Source organism: Hoplias malabaricus, chromosome X2, assembly GCF_029633855.1.
Source record: "Hoplias malabaricus isolate fHopMal1 chromosome X2, fHopMal1.hap1, whole genome shotgun sequence".
NCBI classification, from domain to species: Eukaryota; Metazoa; Chordata; class Actinopteri; order Characiformes; family Erythrinidae; genus Hoplias; species Hoplias malabaricus.
Window position 1 is genome coordinate 27,883,882 of NC_089819.1, and position 22,196 is coordinate 27,906,077.

A 22,196-nucleotide genomic window follows, 5' to 3' on the forward strand; every position below is an offset into this window, starting at 1 on the left:
CATAACATCACTACTTAAAACCAACAAATTATCAACGTCTATTGATGTTACAATGGCAAGTTGAACTGACGTTAAAATTCAGACGTTTATCAGACATTGGGATTTGGTCACCATACCTTACAGCTTAATGTTGGTAATTTATGTCAATTTGACATCAGGATGTGACGTTTGGAAGATGTTGGATTTTGGTTGCATAACTTCACTACTTAAAACCAACAAATTATCAACGTCTATTGATGTTAGAATGGCAAGTTGAACTGACGTTAAAATTCAGACGTTTATCAGACGTTGGGATTTGGTCACCATACCTTACAGCTTAATGTTGGTAATTTACGTCAATTTGACATCAGGATGTGATGTTTGGAAGATGTTGGATTTTGGTTACATAACATCACAAATTAAAACCAACAAATTATCAACGTCTATTGATGTTAGAATGGCAAGTTGAACTGACGTTAAAATTCAGACGTTTATCAGACGTTGGGATTTGGTCACCATACCTTACAGCTTAATGTTGGTAATTTACGTCAATTTGACATCAGGATGTGACGTTTGGAAGATGTTGGATTTTGGTTACATAACATCACTACTTAAAACCAACAAATTATCAATGTCTATTGATGTTAGAATGGCAAGTTGAACTGACGTTAAAATTCAGACGTTTATCAGACGTTGGGATTTGGTCATGATACCTTACAACTTAATGTTGGTAATTTACTTCAATTTGACATCAGGATGTGACGTTTGGAAGATGTTGGATTTTGGTTACATAACATCCCTACTTAAAACCAACAAATTATCAACGTCTATTGATGTTAGAATGGCAAGTTGAACTGACGTTAACATTCAGACGTTTATCAGACGTTGGGATATGGTCACCATACCTTACAGCTTAATGTTGGTAATTTATGTCAATTTGACATCAGGATGTGACGTTTGGAAGATGTTGGATTTTGGTTACATAACATCACTACTTAAAACCAACAAATTATCAACGTCTATTGATGTTACAATGGCAAGTTGAACTGACGTTAAAATTCAGACGTTTATCAGACATTGGGATTTGGTCACCATACCTTACAGCTTAATGTTGGTAATTTATGTCAATTTGACATCAGGATGTGACGTTTGGAAGATGTTGGATTTTGGTTGCATAACTTCACTACTTAAAACCAACAAATTATCAACGTCTATTGATGTTAGAATGGCAAGTTGAACTGACGTTAAAATTCAGACGTTTATCAGACGTTGGGATTTGGTCACCATACCTTACAGCTTAATGTTGGTAATTTACGTCAATTTGACATCAGGATGTGATGTTTGGAAGATGTTGGATTTTGGTTACATAACATCACAAATTAAAACCAACAAATTATCAACGTCTATTGATGTTAGAATGGCAAGTTGAACTGACGTTAAAATTCAGACGTTTATCAGACGTTGGGATTTGGTCACCATACCTTACAGCTTAATGTTGGTAATTTACGTCAATTTGACATCAGGATGTGACGTTTGGAAGATGTTGGATTTTGGTTACATAACATCACTACTTAAAACCAACAAATTATCAATGTCTATTGATGTTAGAATGGCAAGTTGAACTGACGTTAAAATTCAGACGTTTATCAGACGTTGGGATTTGGTCATGATACCTTACAACTTAATGTTGGTAATTTACTTCAATTTGACAACAGGATGTGACGTTTGGAAGATGTTGGATTTTGGTTACATAACATCACTACTTAAAACCTACAAATTATCAACGTCTATTGATATTAGAATGGCAGGTTGAACTGACGTTAACATTCAGACGCTTATCAGACGTTGGGATTGGGTCACCATACCTTACAGCTTAATGTTGGTAATTTACGTCAATTTGACATCAGGATGTGACGTTTGGAAGATCTTGGATTTTGGTTACATAACATCACAAATTAAAACCAACAAATTATCAACGTCTATTGATGTTAGAATGGCAGGTTGAACTGACGTTAAAATTCAGACGTTTATCAGACGTTGGGATTTGGTCACCATACCTTACAGCTTAATGTTGGTAATTTACGTCAATTTGACATCAGGATGTGACGTTTGGAAGATGTTGGATTTTGGTTACATAACATCACTACTTAAAACCAACAAATTATCAACGTCTATTGATGTTAGAATGGCAGGTTGAACTGACGTTAAAATTCAGACGTTAATCAGACGTTGGGATTTGGTCACCATACCTTACAGCTTAATGTTGGTAATTTATGTAAACTTGACATCAGGATGTGGCGTTTGGAAGATCTTGGATTTTGGTTACATAGCATCCCTACTTAAAACCAACAAATTATCAACGTCTATTGATGTTAGAATGGCAAGTTGAACTGACGTTAAAATTCAGACGTTTATCAGACGTTGGGATTTGGTCACCATACCTTACAGCTTAATGTTGGTAATTTACGTCAATTTGACATCAGGATGTGACGTTTGGAAGATGTTGGATTTTGGTTACATAACATCACTACTTAAAACCAACAAATTATCAACGTCTATTGATGTTAGAATGGCAAGTTGAACTGACGTTAAAATTCAGACGTTTATCAGACGTTGGGATTTGGTCACCATACCTTACAGCTTAATGTTGGTAATTTACGTCAATTTGACATCAGGATGTGACGTTTGGAAGATGTTGGATTTTGGTTACATAACATCACAAATTAAAACCAACAAATTATCAACGTCTATTGTTGTTAGAATGGCAGGTTGAACTGACGTTAAAATTCAGACGTTTATCAGACGTTGGGATTTGGTCACCATACCTTACAGCTTAATGTTGGTAATTTACGTCAATTTGACATCAGGATGTGACGTTTGGAAGATGTTGGATTTTGGTTACATAACATCACTACTTAAAACCAACAAATTATCATCGTCTATTGATGTTAGAATGGCAGGTTGAACTGACGTTAAAATTCAGACGTTAATCAGACGTTGGGATTTGTTCACCATACCTTACAGCTTAATGTTGGTAATTTATGTAAATTTGACATCAGGATGTGGCGTTTGGAAGATCTTGGATTTTGGTTACATAGCATCCCTACTTAAAACCAACAAATTATCAACGTCTATTGATGTTAGAATGGCAAGTTGAACTGACGTTAACATTCAGACGTTTATCAGACGTTGGGATATGGTCACCATACCTTACAGCTTAATGTTGGTAAATTTATGTCAATTTGACATCAGGATGTGACGTTTGGAAGATGTTGGATTTTGGTTACATAACATCACTACTTAAAACCAACAAATTATCAACGTCTATTGATGTTACAATGGCAAGTTGAACTGACGTTAAAATTCAGACGTTTATCAGACATTGGGATTTGGTCACCATACCTTACAGCTTAATGTTGGTAATTTATGTCAATTTGACATCAGGATGTGACGTTTGGAAGATGTTGGATTTTGGTTGCATAACTTCACTACTTAAAACCAACAAATTATCAACGTCTATTGATGTTAGAATGGCAAGTTGAACTGACGTTAAAATTCAGACGTTTATCAGACGTTGGGATTTGGTCACCATACCTTACAGCTTAATGTTGGTAATTTACGTCAATTTGACATCAGGATGTGATGTTTGGAAGATGTTGGATTTTGGTTACATAACATCACAAATTAAAACCAACAAATTATCAACGTCTATTGATGTTAGAATGGCAAGTTGAACTGACGTTAAAATTCAGACGTTTATCAGACATTGGGATTTGGTCACCATACCTTACAGCTTAATGTTGGTAATTTATGTAAATTTGACATCAGGATGTGGCGTTTGGAAGATCTTGGATTTTGGTTACATAGCATCCCTACTTAAAACCAACAAATTATCAACGTCTATTGATGTTAGAATGGCAAGTTGAACTGACGTTAACATTCAGACGTTTATCAGACGTTGGGATATGGTCACCATACCTTACAGCTTAATGTTGGTAATTTATGTCAATTTGACATCAGGATGTGACGTTTGGAAGATGTTGGATTTTGGTTGCATAACATCACTACTTAAAACCAACAAATTTTCAACGTATATTGATGTTAGAATGGCAAGTTGAACTGACGTTAAAATTCAGACATTTATCAGACGTTGAGATTTGGTCACCATACCTCACAGCTTAATGTTGGTAATTTACGTCAATTTGACATCAGGATGTGACGTTTGGAAGATGTTGGATTTTGGTTACATAGCATCTCTACTTAAAACCAACAAATTATCAAGGTCTATTGATGTTAGAATGGCAGGTTGAACTGACGTTAAAATTCTGACGTTTATCAGACATTGGGATTTGGTCACCATACCTTACAGCTTAATGTTGGTAATTTACATCAATTTGACATCAGGATGTGACGTTTGGAAGATGTTGGATTTTGGTTACATAACATCACTACTTAAAACCAACAAATTATCAACGTCTATTGATGTTAGAATGGCAAGTTGAACTGACGTTAAAATTCAGACGTTTATCAGACGTTGGGATTTGGTCACCATACCTTACAGCTTAATGTTGGTAATTTACGTCAATTTGACATCAGGATGTGACGTTTGGAAGATGTTGGATTTTGGTTACATAACATCACAAATTAAAACCAACAAATTATCAACGTCTATTGTTGTTAGAATGGCAGGTTGAACTGACGTTAAAATTCAGACGTTTATCAGACGTTGGGATTTGGTCACCATACCTTACAGCTTAATGTTGGTAATTTACGTCAATTTGACATCAGGATGTGACGTTTGGAAGATGTTGGATTTTGGTTACATAACATCACTACTTAAAACCAACAAATTATCAACGTCTATTGATGTTAGAATGGCAGGTTGAACTGACGTTAAAATTCAGACGTTAATCAGACGTTGGGATTTGGTCACCATACCTTACAGCTTAATGTTGGTAATTTATGTAAACTTGACATCAGGATGTGGCGTTTGGAAGATCTTGGATTTTGGTTACATAGCATCCCTACTTAAAACCAACAAATTATCAACGTCTATTGATGTTAGAATGGCAAGTTGAACTGACGTTAACATTCAGACGTTTATCAGACGTTGGGATATGGTCACCATACCTTACAGCTTAATGTTGGTAATTTATGTCAATTTGACATCAGGATGTGACGTTTGGAAGATGTTGGATTTTGGTTACATAACATCACTACTTAAAACCAACAAATTATCAACGTCTATTGATGTTACAATGGCAAGTTGAACTGACGTTAAAATTCAGACGTTTATCAGACATTGGGATTTGGTCACCATACCTTACAGCTTAATGTTGGTAATTTATGTCAATTTGACATCAGGATGTGACGTTTGGAAGATGTTGGATTTTGGTTGCATAACTTCACTACTTAAAACCAACAAATTATCAACGTCTATTGATGTTAGAATGGCAAGTTGAACTGACGTTAAAATTCAGACGTTTATCAGACGTTGGGATTTGGTCACCATACCTTACAGCTTAATGTTGGTAATTTACGTCAATTTGACATCAGGATGTGATGTTTGGAAGATGTTGGATTTTGGTTACATAACATCACAAATTAAAACCAACAAATTATCAACGTCTATTGATGTTAGAATGGCAAGTTGAACTGACGTTAAAATTCAGACGTTTATCAGACGTTGGGATTTGGTCACCATACCTTACAGCTTAATGTTGGTAATTTACGTCAATTTGACATCAGGATGTGACGTTTGGAAGATGTTGGATTTTGGTTACATAACATCACTACTTAAAACCAACAAATTATCAATGTCTATTGATGTTAGAATGGCAAGTTGAACTGACGTTAAAATTCAGACGTTTATCAGACGTTGGGATTTGGTCATGATACCTTACAACTTAATGTTGGTAATTTACTTCAATTTGACATCAGGATGTGACGTTTGGAAGATGTTGGATTTTGGTTACATAACATCCCTACTTAAAACCAACAAATTATCAACGTCTATTGATGTTAGAATGGCAAGTTGAACTGACGTTAACATTCAGACGTTTATCAGACGTTGGGATATGGTCACCATACCTTACAGCTTAATGTTGGTAATTTATGTCAATTTGACATCAGGATGTGACGTTTGGAAGATGTTGGATTTTGGTTACATAACATCACTACTTAAAACCAACAAATTATCAACGTCTATTGATGTTACAATGGCAAGTTGAACTGACGTTAAAATTCAGACGTTTATCAGACATTGGGATTTGGTCACCATACCTTACAGCTTAATGTTGGTAATTTATGTCAATTTGACATCAGGATGTGACGTTTGGAAGATGTTGGATTTTGGTTGCATAACTTCACTACTTAAAACCAACAAATTATCAACGTCTATTGATGTTAGAATGGCAAGTTGAACTGACGTTAAAATTCAGACGTTTATCAGACGTTGGGATTTGGTCACCATACCTTACAGCTTAATGTTGGTAATTTACGTCAATTTGACATCAGGATGTGATGTTTGGAAGATGTTGGATTTTGGTTACATAACATCACAAATTAAAACCAACAAATTATCAACGTCTATTGATGTTAGAATGGCAAGTTGAACTGACGTTAAAATTCAGACGTTTATCAGACGTTGGGATTTGGTCACCATACCTTACAGCTTAATGTTGGTAATTTACGTCAATTTGACATCAGGATGTGACGTTTGGAAGATGTTGGATTTTGGTTACATAACATCACTACTTAAAACCAACAAATTATCAATGTCTATTGATGTTAGAATGGCAAGTTGAACTGACGTTAAAATTCAGACGTTTATCAGACGTTGGGATTTGGTCATGATACCTTACAACTTAATGTTGGTAATTTACTTCAATTTGACAACAGGATGTGACGTTTGGAAGATGTTGGATTTTGGTTACATAACATCACTACTTAAAACCTACAAATTATCAACGTCTATTGATGTTAGAATGGCAGGTTGAACTGACGTTAACATTCAGACGCTTATCAGACGTTGGGATTGGGTCACCATACCTTACAGCTTAATGTTGGTAATTTACGTCAATTTGACATCAGGATGTGACGTTTGGAAGATCTTGGATTTTGGTTACATAACATCACAAATTAAAACCAACAAATTATCAACGTCTATTGATGTTAGAATGGCAGGTTGAACTGACGTTAAAATTCAGACGTTTATCAGACGTTGGGATTTGGTCACCATACCTTACAGCTTAATGTTGGTAATTTACGTCAATTTGACATCAGGATGTGACGTTTGGAAGATGTTGGATTTTGGTTACATAACATCACTACTTAAAACCAACAAATTATCAACGTCTATTGATGTTAGAATGGCAGGTTGAACTGACGTTAAAATTCAGACGTTAATCAGACGTTGGGATTTGGTCACCATACCTTACAGCTTAATGTTGGTAATTTATGTAAACTTGACATCAGGATGTGGCGTTTGGAAGATCTTGGATTTTGGTTACATAGCATCCCTACTTAAAACCAACAAATTATCAACGTCTATTGATGTTAGAATGGCAAGTTGAACTGACGTTAAAATTCAGACGTTTATCAGACGTTGGGATTTGGTCACCATACCTTACAGCTTAATGTTGGTAATTTACGTCAATTTGACATCAGGATGTGACGTTTGGAAGATGTTGGATTTTGGTTACATAACATCACTACTTAAAACCAACAAATTATCAACGTCTATTGATGTTAGAATGGCAAGTTGAACTGACGTTAAAATTCAGACGTTTATCAGACGTTGGGATTTGATCACCATACCTTACAGCTTAATGTTGGTAATTTACGTCAATTTGACATCAGGATGTGACGTTTGGAAGATGTTGGATTTTGGTTACATAACATCACAAATTAAAACCAACAAATTATCAACGTCTATTGTTGTTAGAATGGCAGGTTGAACTGACGTTAAAATTCAGACGTTTATCAGACGTTGGGATTTGGTCACCATACCTTACAGCTTAATGTTGGTAATTTACGTCAATTTGACATCAGGATGTGACGTTTGGAAGATGTTGGATTTTGGTTACATAACATCACTACTTAAAACCAACAAATTATCAACGTCTATTGATGTTAGAATGGCAGGTTGAACTGACGTTAAAATTCAGACGTTAATCAGACGTTGGGATTTGGTCACCATACCTTACAGCTTAATGTTGGTAATTTATGTAAATTTGACATCAGGATGTGGCGTTTGGAAGATCTTGGATTTTGGTTACATAGCATCCCTACTTAAAACCAACAAATTATCAACGTCTATTGATGTTAGAATGGCAAGTTGAACTGACGTTAACATTCAGACGTTTATCAGACGTTGGGATATGGTCACCATACCTTACAGCTTAATGTTGGTAATTTATGTCAATTTGACATCAGGATGTGACGTTTGGAAGATGTTGGATTTTGGTTACATAACATCACTACTTAAAACCAACAAATTATCAACGTCTATTGATGTTACAATGGCAAGTTGAACTGACGTTAAAATTCAGACGTTTATCAGACATTGGGATTTGGTCACCATACCTTACAGCTTAATGTTGGTAATTTATGTCAATTTGACATCAGGATGTGACGTTTGGAAGATGTTGGATTTTGGTTGCATAACTTCACTACTTAAAACCAACAAATTATCAACGTCTATTGATGTTAGAATGGCAAGTTGAACTGACGTTAAAATTCAGACGTTTATCAGACGTTGGGATTTGGTCACCATACCTTACAGCTTAATGTTGGTAATTGACGTCAATTTGACATCAGGATGTGATGTTTGGAAGATGTTGGATTTTGGTTACATAACATCACAAATTAAAACCAACAAATTATCAACGTCTATTGATGTTAGAATGGCAAGTTGAACTGACGTTAAAATTCAGACGTTTATCAGACGTTGGGATTTGGTCACCATACCTTACAGCTTAATGTTGGTAATTTACGTCAATTTGACATCAGGATGTGACGTTTGGAAGATGTTGGATTTTGGTTACATAACATCACTACTTAAAACCAACAAATTATCAATGTCTATTGATGTTAGAATGGCAAGTTGAACTGACGTTAAAATTCAGACGTTTATCAGACGTTGGGATTTGGTCATGATACCTTACAACTTAATGTTGGTAATTTACTTCAATTTGACATCAGGATGTGACGTTTGGAAGATGTTGGATTTTGGTTACATAACATCACTACTTAAAACCTACAAATTATCAACGTCTATTGATGTTAGAATGGCAGGTTGAACTGACGTTAAAATTCAGACGTTAATCAGACATTGGGATTTGGTCACCATACCTTACAGCTTAATGTTGGTAATTTATGTAAATTTGACATCAGGATGTGGCGTTTGGAAGATCTTGGATTTTGGTTACATAGCATCCCTACTTAAAACCAACAAATTATCAACGTCTATTGATGTTAGAATGGCAAGTTGAACTGACGTTAACATTCAGACGTTTATCAGACGTTGGGATATGGTCACCATACCTTACAGCTTAATGTTGGTAATTTATGTCAATTTGACATCAGGATGTGACGTTTGGAAGATGTTGGATTTTGGTTACATAACATCACTACTTAAAACCAACAAATTATCAACGTCTATTGATGTTACAATGGCAAGTTGAACTGACGTTAAAATTCAGACGTTTATCAGACATTGGGATTTGGTCACCATACCTTACAGCTTAATGTTGGTAATTTATGTCAATTTGACATCAGGATGTGACGTTTGGAAGATGTTGGATTTTGGTTGCATAACTTCACTACTTAAAACCAACAAATTATCAACGTCTATTGATGTTAGAATGGCAAGTTGAACTGACGTTAAAATTCAGACGTTTATCAGACGTTGGGATTTGGTCACCATACCTTACAGCTTAATGTTGGTAATTTACGTCAATTTGACATCAGGATGTGACGTTTGGAAGATGTTGGATTTTGGTTACATAACATCACAAATTAAAACCAACAAATTATCAACGTCTATTGATGTTAGAATGGCAAGTTGAACTGACGTTAAAATTCAGACGTTTATCAGACGTTGGGATTTGGTCACCATACCTTACAGCTTAATGTTGGTAATTTACGTCAATTTGACATCAGGATGTGACGTTTGGAAGATGTTGGATTTTGGTTACATAACATCACTACTTAAAACCAACAAATTATCAATGTCTATTGATGTTAGAATGGCAAGTTGAACTGACGTTAAAATTCAGACGTTTATCAGACGTTGGGATTTGGTCATGATACCTTACAACTTAATGTTGGTAATTTACTTCAATTTGACATCAGGATGTGACGTTTGGAAGATGTTGGATTTTGGTTACATAACATCACTACTTAAAACCTACAAATTATCAACGTCTATTGATGTTAGAATGGCAGGTTGAACTGACGTTAACATTCAGACGCTTATCAGACGTTGGGATTGGGTCACCATACCTTACAGCTTAATGTTGGTAATTTACGTCAATTTGACATCAGGATGTGACGTTTGGAAGATCTTGGATTTTGGTTACATAACATCACAAATTAAAACCAACAAATTATCAACGTCTATTGATGTTAGAATGGCAGGTTGAACTGACGTTAAAATTCAGACGTTTATCAGACGTTGGGATTTGGTCACCATACCTTACAGCTTAATGTTGGTAATTTACGTCAATTTGACATCAGGATGTGACGTTTGGAAGATGTTGGATTTTGGTTACATAACATCACTACTTAAAACCAACAAATTATCAACGTCTATTGTTGTTAGAATGGCAGGTTGAACTGACGTTAAAATTCAGACGTTTATCAGACGTTGGGATTTGGTCACCATACCTTACAGCTTAATGTTGGTAATTTACGTCAATTTGACATCAGGATGTGACGTTTGGAAGATGTTGGATTTTGGTTACATAACATCACTACTTAAAACCAACAAATTATCAACGTCTATTGATGTTAGAATGGCAGGTTGAACTGACGTTAAAATTCAGACGTTAATCAGACGTTGGGATTTGGTCACCATACCTTACAGCTTAATGTTGGTAATTTATGTAAATTTGACATCAGGATGTGGCGTTTGGAAGATCTTGGATTTTGGTTACATAGCATCCCTACTTAAAACCAACAAATTATCAACGTCTATTGATGTTAGAATGGCAAGTTGAACTGACGTTAACATTCAGACGTTTATCAGACGTTGGGATATGGTCACCATACCTTACAGCTTAATGTTGGTAATTTATGTCAATTTGACATCAGGATGTGACGTTTGGAAGATGTTGGATTTTGGTTACATAACATCACTACTTAAAACCAACAAATTATCAACGTCTATTGATGTTACAATGGCAAGTTGAACTGACGTTAAAATTCAGACGTTTATCAGACATTGGGATTTGGTCACCATACCTTACAGCTTAATGTTGGTAATTTATGTCAATTTGACATCAGGATGTGACGTTTGGAAGATGTTGGATTTTGGTTGCATAACTTCACTACTTAAAACCAACAAATTATCAACGTCTATTGATGTTAGAATGGCAAGTTGAACTGACGTTAAAATTCAGACGTTTATCAGACGTTGGGATTTGGTCACCATACCTTACAGCTTAATGTTGGTAATTTACGTCAATTTGACATCAGGATGTGACGTTTGGAAGATGTTGGATTTTGGTTACATAACATCACTACTTAAAACCAACAAATTATCAATGTCTATTGATGTTAGAATGGCAAGTTGAACTGACGTTAAAATTCAGACGTTTATCAGACGTTGGGATTTGGTCATGATACCTTACAACTTAATGTTGGTAATTTACTTCAATTTGACATCAGGATGTGACGTTTGGAAGATGTTGGATTTTGGTTACATAACATCACTACTTAAAACCTACAAATTATCAACGTCTATTGATGTTAGAATGGCAGGTTGAACTGACGTTAAAATTCAGACGTTAATCAGACGTTGGGATTTGGTCACCATACCTTACAGCTTAATGTTGGTAATTTATGTAAATTTGACATCAGGATGTGGCGTTTGGAAGATCTTGGATTTTGGTTACATAGCGTCCCTACTTAAAACCAACAAATTATCAACGTCTATTGATGTTAGAATGGCAAGTTGAACTGACGTTAACATTCAGACGTTTATCAGACGTTGGGATATGGTCACCATACCTTACAGCTTAATGTTGGTAATTTATGTCAATTTGACATCAGGATGTGACGTTTGGAAGATGTTGGATTTTGGTTACATAACATCACTACTTAAAACCAACAAATTATCAACGTCTATTGATGTTACAATGGCAAGTTGAACTGACGTTAAAATTCAGACGTTTATCAGACATTGGGATTTGGTCACCATACCTTACAGCTTAATGTTGGTAATTTACGTCAATTTGACATCAGGATGTGACGTTTGGAAGATGTTGGATTTTGGTTACATAACATCACTACTTAAAACCTACAAATTATCAACGTCTATTGATGTTAGAATGGCAGGTTGAACTGACGTTAACATTCAGACGCTTATCAGACGTTGGGATTGGGTCACCATACCTTACAGCTTAATGTTGGTAATTTACGTCAATTTGACATCAGGATGTGACGTTTGGAAGATCTTGGATTTTGGTTACATAACATCACAAATTAAAACCAACAAATTATTAACGTCTATTGATGTTAGAATGGCAGGTTGAACTGACGTTAAAATTCAGACGTTTATCAGACGTTGGGATTTGGTCACCATACCTTACAGCTTAATGTTGGTAATTTACGTCAATTTGACATCAGGATGTGACGTTTGGAAGATGTTGGATTTTGGTTACATAACATCACTACTTAAAACCAACAAATTATCAACGTCTATTGTTGTTAGAATGGCAGGTTGAACTGACGTTAAAATTCAGACGTTTATCAGACGTTGGGATTTGGTCACCATACCTTACAGCTTAATGTTGGTAATTTACGTCAATTTGACATCAGGATGTGACGTTTGGAAGATGTTGGATTTTGGTTACATAACATCACTACTTAAAACCAACAAATTATCAACGTCTATTGATGTTAGAATGGCAGGTTGAACTGACGTTAAAATTCAGACGTTAACCAGACGTTGGGATTTGGTCACCATACCTTACAGCTTAATGTTGGTAATTTATGTAAATTTGACATCAGGATGTGGCGTTTGGAAGATCTTGGATTTTGGTTACATAGCATCCCTACTTAAAACCAACAAATTATCAACGTCTATTGATGTTAGAATGGCAAGTTGAACTGACGTTAACATTCAGACGTTTATCAGACGTTGGGATATGGTCACCATACCTTACAGCTTAATGTTGGTAATTTATGTCAATTTGACATCAGGATGTGACGTTTGGAAGATGTTGGATTTTGGTTACATAACATCACTACTTAAAACCAACAAATTATCAACGTCTATTGATGTTAGAATGGCAAGTTGAACTGACGTTAAAATTCAGACGTTTATCAGACGTTGGGATTTGGTCACCATACCTTACAGCTTAATGTTGGTAATTTACGTCAATTTGACATCAGGATGTGACGTTTGGAAGATGTTGGATTTTGGTTACATAACATCACAAATTAAAACCAACAAATTATCAACGTCTATTGATGTTAGAATGGCAAGTTGAACTGACGTTAAAATTCAGACGTTTATCAGACGTTGGGATTTGGTCACCATACCTTACAGCTTAATGTTGGTAATTTACGTCAATTTGACATCAGGATGTGACGTTTGGAAGATGTTGGATTTTGGTTACATAACATCACTACTTAAAACCAACAAATTATCAATGTCTATTGATGTTAGAATGGCAAGTTGAACTGACGTTAAAATTCAGACGTTTATCAGACGTTGGGATTTGGTCATGATACCTTACAACTTAATGTTGGTAATTTACTTCAATTTGACATCAGGATGTGACGTTTGGAAGATGTTGGATTTTGGTTACATAACATCACTACTTAAAACCTACAAATTATCAACGTCTATTGATGTTAGAATGGCAGGTTGAACTGACGTTAACATTCAGACGCTTATCAGACGTTGGGATTGGGTCACCATACCTTACAGCTTAATGTTGGTAATTTACGTCAATTTGACATCAGGATGTGACGTTTGGAAGATCTTGGATGTTGGTTACATAACATCACAAATTAAAACCAACAAATTATCAACGTCTATTGATGTTAGAATGGCAGGTTGAACTGACGTTAAAATTCAGACGTTTATCAGACGTTGGGATTTGGTCACCATACCTTACAGCTTAATGTTGGTAATTTACGTCAATTTGACATCAGGATGTGACGTTTGGAAGATGTTGGATTTTGGTTACATAACATCACTACTTAAAACCAACAAATTATCAACGTCTATTGTTGTTAGAATGGCAGGTTGAACTGACGTTAAAATTCAGACGTTTATCAGACGTTGGGATTTGGTCACCATACCTTACAGCTTAATGTTGGTAATTTACGTCAATTTGACATCAGGATGTGACGTTTGGAAGATGTTGGATTTTGGTTACATAACATCACTACTTAAAACCAACAAATTATCAACGTCTATTGATGTTAGAATGGCAGGTTGAACTGACGTTAAAATTCAGACGTTAATCAGACGTTGGGATTTGGTCACCATACCTTACAGCTTAATGTTGGTAATTTATGTAAATTTGACATCAGGATGTGGCGTTTGGAAGATCTTGGATTTTGGTTACATAGCATCCCTACTTAAAACCAACAAATTATCAACGTCTATTGATGTTAGAATGGCAAGTTGAACTGACGTTAACATTCAGACGTTTATCAGACGTTGGGATTTGGTCACCATACCTTACAGCTTAATGTTGGTAATTTATGTCAATTTGACATCAGGATGTGACGTTTGGAAGATGTTGGATTTTGGTTACATAACATCACTACTTAAAACCAACAAATTATCAACGTCTATTGATGTTACAATGGCAAGTTGAACTGACGTTAAAATTCAGACGTTTATCAGACATTGGGATTTGGTCACCATACCTTACAGCTTAATGTTGGTAATTTATGTCAATTTGACATCAGGATGTGACGTTTGGAAGATGTTGGATTTTGGTTACATAACATCACTACTTAAAACCAACAAATTATCAACGTCTATTGATGTTACAATGGCAAGTTGAACTGACGTTAAAATTCAGACGTTTATCAGACATTGGGATTTGGTCACCATACCTTACAGCTTAATGTTGGTAATTTATGTCAATTTGACATCAGGATGTGACGTTTGGAAGATGTTGGATTTTGGTTGCATAACTTCACTACTTAAAACCAACAAATTATCAACGTCTATTGATGTTAGAATGGCAAGTTGAACTGACGTTAAAATTCAGACGTTTATCAGACGTTGGGATTTGGTCACCATACCTTACAGCTTAATGTTGGTAATTTACGTCAATTTGACATCAGGATGTGACGTTTGGAAGATGTTGGATTTTGGTTACATAACATCACTACTTAAAACCAACAAATTATCAATGTCTATTGATGTTAGAATGGCAAGTTGAACTGACGTTAAAATTCAGACGTTTATCAGACGTTGGGATTTGGTCATGATACCTTACAACTTAATGTTGGTAATTTACTTCAATTTGACATCAGGATGTGACGTTTGGAAGATGTTGGATTTTGGTTACATAACATCACAAATTAAAACCAACAAATTATCAACGTCTATTGATGTTAGAATGGCAAGTTGAACTGACGTTAAAATTCAGACGTTTATCAGACGTTGGGATTTGGTCACCATACCTTACAGCTTAATGTTGGTAATTTACGTCAATTTGACATCAGGATGTGACGTTTGGAAGATGTTGGATTTTGGTTACATAACATCACTACTTAAAACCAACAAATTATCAATGTCTATTGATGTTAGAATGGCAAGTTGAACTGACGTTAAAATTCAGACGTTTATCAGACGTTGGGATTTGGTCATGATACCTTACAACTTAATGTTGGTAATTTACTTCAATTTGACATCAGGATGTGACGTTTGGAAGATGTTGGATTTTGGTTACATAACATCACTACTTAAAACCTACAAATTATCAACGTCTATTGATGTTAGAATGGCAGGTTGAACTGACGTTAACATTCAGACGCTTATCAGACGTTGGGATTGGGTCACCATACCTTACAGCTTAATGTTGGTAATTTACGTCAATTTGACATCAGGATGTGACGTTTGGAAGATCTTGGATGTTGGTTACATAACATCACAAATTAAAACCAACAAATTATCAACGTCTATTGATGTTAGAATGGCAGGTTGAACTGACGTTAAAATTCAGACGTTTATCAGACGTTGGGATTTGGTCACCATACCTTACAGCTTAATGTTGGTAATTTACGTCAATTTGACATCAGGATGTGACGTTTGGAAGATGTTGGATTTTGGTTACATAACATCACTACTTAAAACCAACAAATTATCAACGTCTATTGTTGTTAGAATGGCAGGTTGAACTGACGTTAAAATTCAGACGTTTATCAGACGTTGGGATTTGGTCACCATACCTTACAGCTTAATGTTGGTAATTTACGTCAATTTGACATCAGGATGTGACGTTTGGAAGATGTTGGATTTTGGTTACATAACATCACTACTTAAAACCAACAAATTATCAACGTCTATTGATGTTAGAATGGCAGGTTGAACTGACGTTAAAATTCAGACGTTAATCAGACGTTGGGATTTGGTCACCATACCTTACAGCTTAATGTTGGTAATTTATGTAAATTTGACATCAGGATGTGGCGTTTGGAAGATCTTGGATTTTGGTTACATAGCATCCCTACTTAAAACCAACAAATTATCAACGTCTATTGATGTTAGAATGGCAAGTTGAACTGACGTTAACATTCAGACGTTTATCAGACGTTGGGATATGGTCACCATACCTTACAGCTTAATGTTGGTAATTTATGTCAATTTGACATCAGGATGTGACGTTTGGAAGATGTTGGATTTTGGTTACATAACATCACTACTTAAAACCAACAAATTATCAACGTCTATTGATGTTAGAATGGCAGGTTGAACTGACGTTAAAATTCAGACGTTTATCAGACGTTGGGATTTGGTCATGATACCTTACAACTTAATGTTGGTAATTTACTTCAATTTGACATCAGGATGTGACGTTTGGAAGATGTTGGATTTTGGTTACATAACATCACTACTTAAAACCTACAAATTATCAACGTCTATTGATGTTAGAATGGCAGGTTGAACTGACGTTAACATTCAGACGCTTATCAGACGTTGGGATTGGGTCACCATACCTTACAGCTTAATGTTGGTAATTTACGTCAATTTGACATCAGGATGTGACGTTTGGAAGATCTTGGATTTTGGTTACATAACATCACAAATTAAAACCAACAAATTATTAACGTCTATTGATGTTAGAATGGCAGGTTGAACTGACGTTAAAATTCAGACGTTTATCAGACGTTGGGATTTGGTCACCATACCTTACAGCTTAATGTTGGTAATTTACGTCAATTTGACATCAGGATGTGACGTTTGGAAGATGTTGGATTTTGGTTACATAACATCACTACTTAAAACCAACAAATTATCAACGTCTATTGTTGTTAGAATGGCAGGTTGAACTGACGTTAAAATTCAGACGTTTATCAGACGTTGGGATTTGGTCACCATACCTTACAGCTTAATGTTGGTAATTTACGTCAATTTGACATCAGGATGTGACGTTTGGAAGATGTTGGATTTTGGTTACATAACATCACTACTTAAAACCAACAAATTATCAACGTCTATTGATGTTAGAATGGCAGGTTGAACTGACGTTAAAATTCAGACGTTAACCAGACGTTGGGATTTGGTCACCATACCTTACAGCTTAATGTTGGTAATTTATGTAAATTTGACATCAGGATGTGGCGTTTGGAAGATCTTGGATTTTGGTTACATAGCATCCCTACTTAAAACCAACAAATTATCAACGTCTATTGATGTTAGAATGGCAAGTTGAACTGACGTTAACATTCAGACGTTTATCAGACGTTGGGATATGGTCACCATACCTTACAGCTTAATGTTGGTAATTTATGTCAATTTGACATCAGGATGTGACGTTTGGAAGATGTTGGATTTTGGTTACATAACATCACTACTTAAAACCAACAAATTATCAACGTCTATTGATGTTAGAATGGCAAGTTGAACTGACGTTAAAATTCAGACGTTTATCAGACGTTGGGATTTGGTCACCATACCTTACAGCTTAATGTTGGTAATTTACGTCAATTTGACATCAGGATGTGACGTTTGGAAGATGTTGGATTTTGGTTACATAACATCACAAATTAAAACCAACAAATTATCAACGTCTATTGATGTTAGAATGGCAAGTTGAACTGACGTTAAAATTCAGACGTTTATCAGACGTTGGGATTTGGTCACCATACCTTACAGCTTAATGTTGGTAATTTACGTCAATTTGACATCAGGATGTGACGTTTGGAAGATGTTGGATTTTGGTTACATAACATCACTACTTAAAACCAACAAATTATCAATGTCTATTGATGTTAGAATGGCAAGTTGAACTGACGTTAAAATTCAGACGTTTATCAGACGTTGGGATTTGGTCATGATACCTTACAACTTAATGTTGGTAATTTACTTCAATTTGACATCAGGATGTGACGTTTGGAAGATGTTGGATTTTGGTTACATAACATCACTACTTAAAACCTACAAATTATCAACGTCTATTGATGTTAGAATGGCAGGTTGAACTGACGTTAACATTCAGACGCTTATCAGACGTTGGGATTGGGTCACCATACCTTACAGCTTAATGTTGGTAATTTACGTCAATTTGACATCAGGATGTGACGTTTGGAAGATCTTGGATGTTGGTTACATAACATCACAAATTAAAACCAACAAATTATCAACGTCTATTGATGTTAGAATGGCAGGTTGAACTGACGTTAAAATTCAGACGTTTATCAGACGTTGGGATTTGGTCACCATACCTTACAGCTTAATGTTGGTAATTTACGTCAATTTGACATCAGGATGTGACGTTTGGAAGATGTTGGATTTTGGTTACATAACATCACTACTTAAAACCAACAAATTATCAACGTCTATTGTTGTTAGAATGGCAGGTTGAACTGACGTTAAAATTCAGACGTTTATCAGACGTTGGGATTTGGTCACCATACCTTACAGCTTAATGTTGGTAATTTACGTCAATTTGACATCAGGATGTGACGTTTGGAAGATGTTGGATTTTGGTTACATAACATCACTACTTAAAACCAACAAATTATCAACGTCTATTGATGTTAGAATGGCAGGTTGAACTGACGTTAAAATTCAGACGTTAATCAGACGTTGGGATTTGGTCACCATACCTTACAGCTTAATGTTGGTAATTTATGTAAATTTGACATCAGGATGTGGCGTTTGGAAGATCTTGGATTTTGGTTACATAGCATCCCTACTTAAAACCAACAAATTATCAACGTCTATTGATGTTAGAATGGCAAGTTGAACTGACGTTAACATTCAGACGTTTATCAGACGTTGGGATTTGGTCACCATACCTTACAGCTTAATGTTGGTAATTTATGTCAATTTGACATCAGGATGTGACGTTTGGAAGATGTTGGATTTTGGTTACATAACATCACTACTTAAAACCAACAAATTATCAACGTCTATTGATGTTACAATGGCAAGTTGAACTGACGTTAAAATTCAGACGTTTATCAGACATTGGGATTTGGTCACCATACCTTACAGCTTAATGTTGGTAATTTATGTCAATTTGACATCAGGATGTGACGTTTGGAAGATGTTGGATTTTGGTTACATAACATCACTACTTAAAACCAACAAATTATCAACGTCTATTGATGTTACAATGGCAAGTTGAACTGACGTTAAAATTCAGACGTTTATCAGACATTGGGATTTGGTCACCATACCTTACAGCTTAATGTTGGTAATTTATGTCAATTTGACATCAGGATGTGACGTTTGGAAGATGTTGGATTTTGGTTGCATAACTTCACTACTTAAAACCAACAAATTATCAACGTCTATTGATGTTAGAATGGCAAGTTGAACTGACGTTAAAATTCAGACGTTTATCAGACGTTGGGATTTGGTCACCATACCTTACAGCTTAATGTTGGTAATTTACGTCAATTTGACATCAGGATGTGACGTTTGGAAGATGTTGGATTTTGGTTACATAACATCACTACTTAAAACCAACAAATTATCAATGTCTATTGATGTTAGAATGGCAAGTTGAACTGACGTTAAAATTCAGACGTTTATCAGACGTTGGGATTTGGTCATGATACCTTACAACTTAATGTTGGTAATTTACTTCAATTTGACATCAGGATGTGACGTTTGGAAGATGTTGGATTTTGGTTACATAACATCACAAATTAAAACCAACAAATTATCAACGTCTATTGATGTTAGAATGGCAAGTTGAACTGACGTTAAAATTCAGACGTTTATCAGACGTTGGGATTTGGTCACCATACCTTACAGCTTAATGTTGGTAATTTACGTCAATTTGACATCAGGATGTGACGTTTGGAAGATGTTGGATTTTGGTTACATAACATCACTACTTAAAACCAACAAATTATCAATGTCTATTGATGTTAGAATGGCAAGTTGAACTGACGTTAAAATTCAGACGTTTATCAGACGTTGGGATTTGGTCATGATACCTTACAACTTAATGTTGGTAATTTACTTCAATTTGACATCAGGATGTGACGTTTGGAAGATGTTGGATTTTGGTTACATAACATCACTACTTAAAACCTACAAATTATCAACGTCTATTGATGTTAGAATGGCAGGTTGAACTGACGTTAACATTCAGACGCTTATCAGACGTTGGGATTGGGTCACCATACCTTACAGCTTAATGTTGGTAATTTACGTCAATTTGACATCAGGATGTGACGTTTGGAAGATCTTGGATGTTGGTTACATAACATCACAAATTAAAACCAACAAATTATCAACGTCTATTGATGTTAGAATGGCAGGTTGAACTGACGTTAAAATTCAGACGTTTATCAGACGTTGGGATTTGGTCACCATACCTTACAGCTTAATGTTGGTAATTTACGTCAATTTGACATCAGGATGTGACGTTTGGAAGATGTTGGATTTTGGTTACATAACATCACTACTTAAAACCAACAAATTATCAACGTCTATTGTTGTTAGAATGGCAGGTTGAACTGACGTTAAAATTCAGACGTTTATCAGACGTTGGGATTTGGTCACCATACCTTACAGCTTAATGTTGGTAATTTACGTCAATTTGACATCAGGATGTGACGTTTGGAAGATGTTGGATTTTGGTTACATAACATCACTACTTAAAACCAACAAATTATCAACGTCTATTGATGTTAGAATGGCAGGTTGAACTGACGTTAAAATTCAGACGTTAATCAGACGTTGGGATTTGGTCACCATACCTTACAGCTTAATGTTGGTAATTTATGTAAATTTGACATCAGGATGTGGCGTTTGGAAGATCTTGGATTTTGGTTACATAGCATCCCTACTTAAAACCAACAAATTATCAACGTCTATTGATGTTAGAATGGCAAGTTGAACTGACGTTAACATTCAGACGTTTATCAGACGTTGGGATATGGTCACCATACCTTACAGCTTAATGTTGGTAATTTATGTCAATTTGACATCAGGATGTGACGTTTGGAAGATGTTGGATTTTGGTTACATAACATCACTACTTAAAACCAACAAATTATCAACGTCTATTGATGTTACAATGGCAAGTTGAACTGACGTTAAAATTCAGACGTTTATCAGACATTGGGATTTGGTCACCATACCTTACAGCTTAATGTTGGTAATTTATGTCAATTTGACATCAGGATGTGACGTTTGGAAGATGTTGGATTTTGGTTACATAACATCACTACTTAAAACCAACAAATTATCAACGTCTATTGATGTTACAATGGCAAGTTGAACTGACGTTAAAATTCAGACGTTTATCAGACATTGGGATTTGGTCACCATA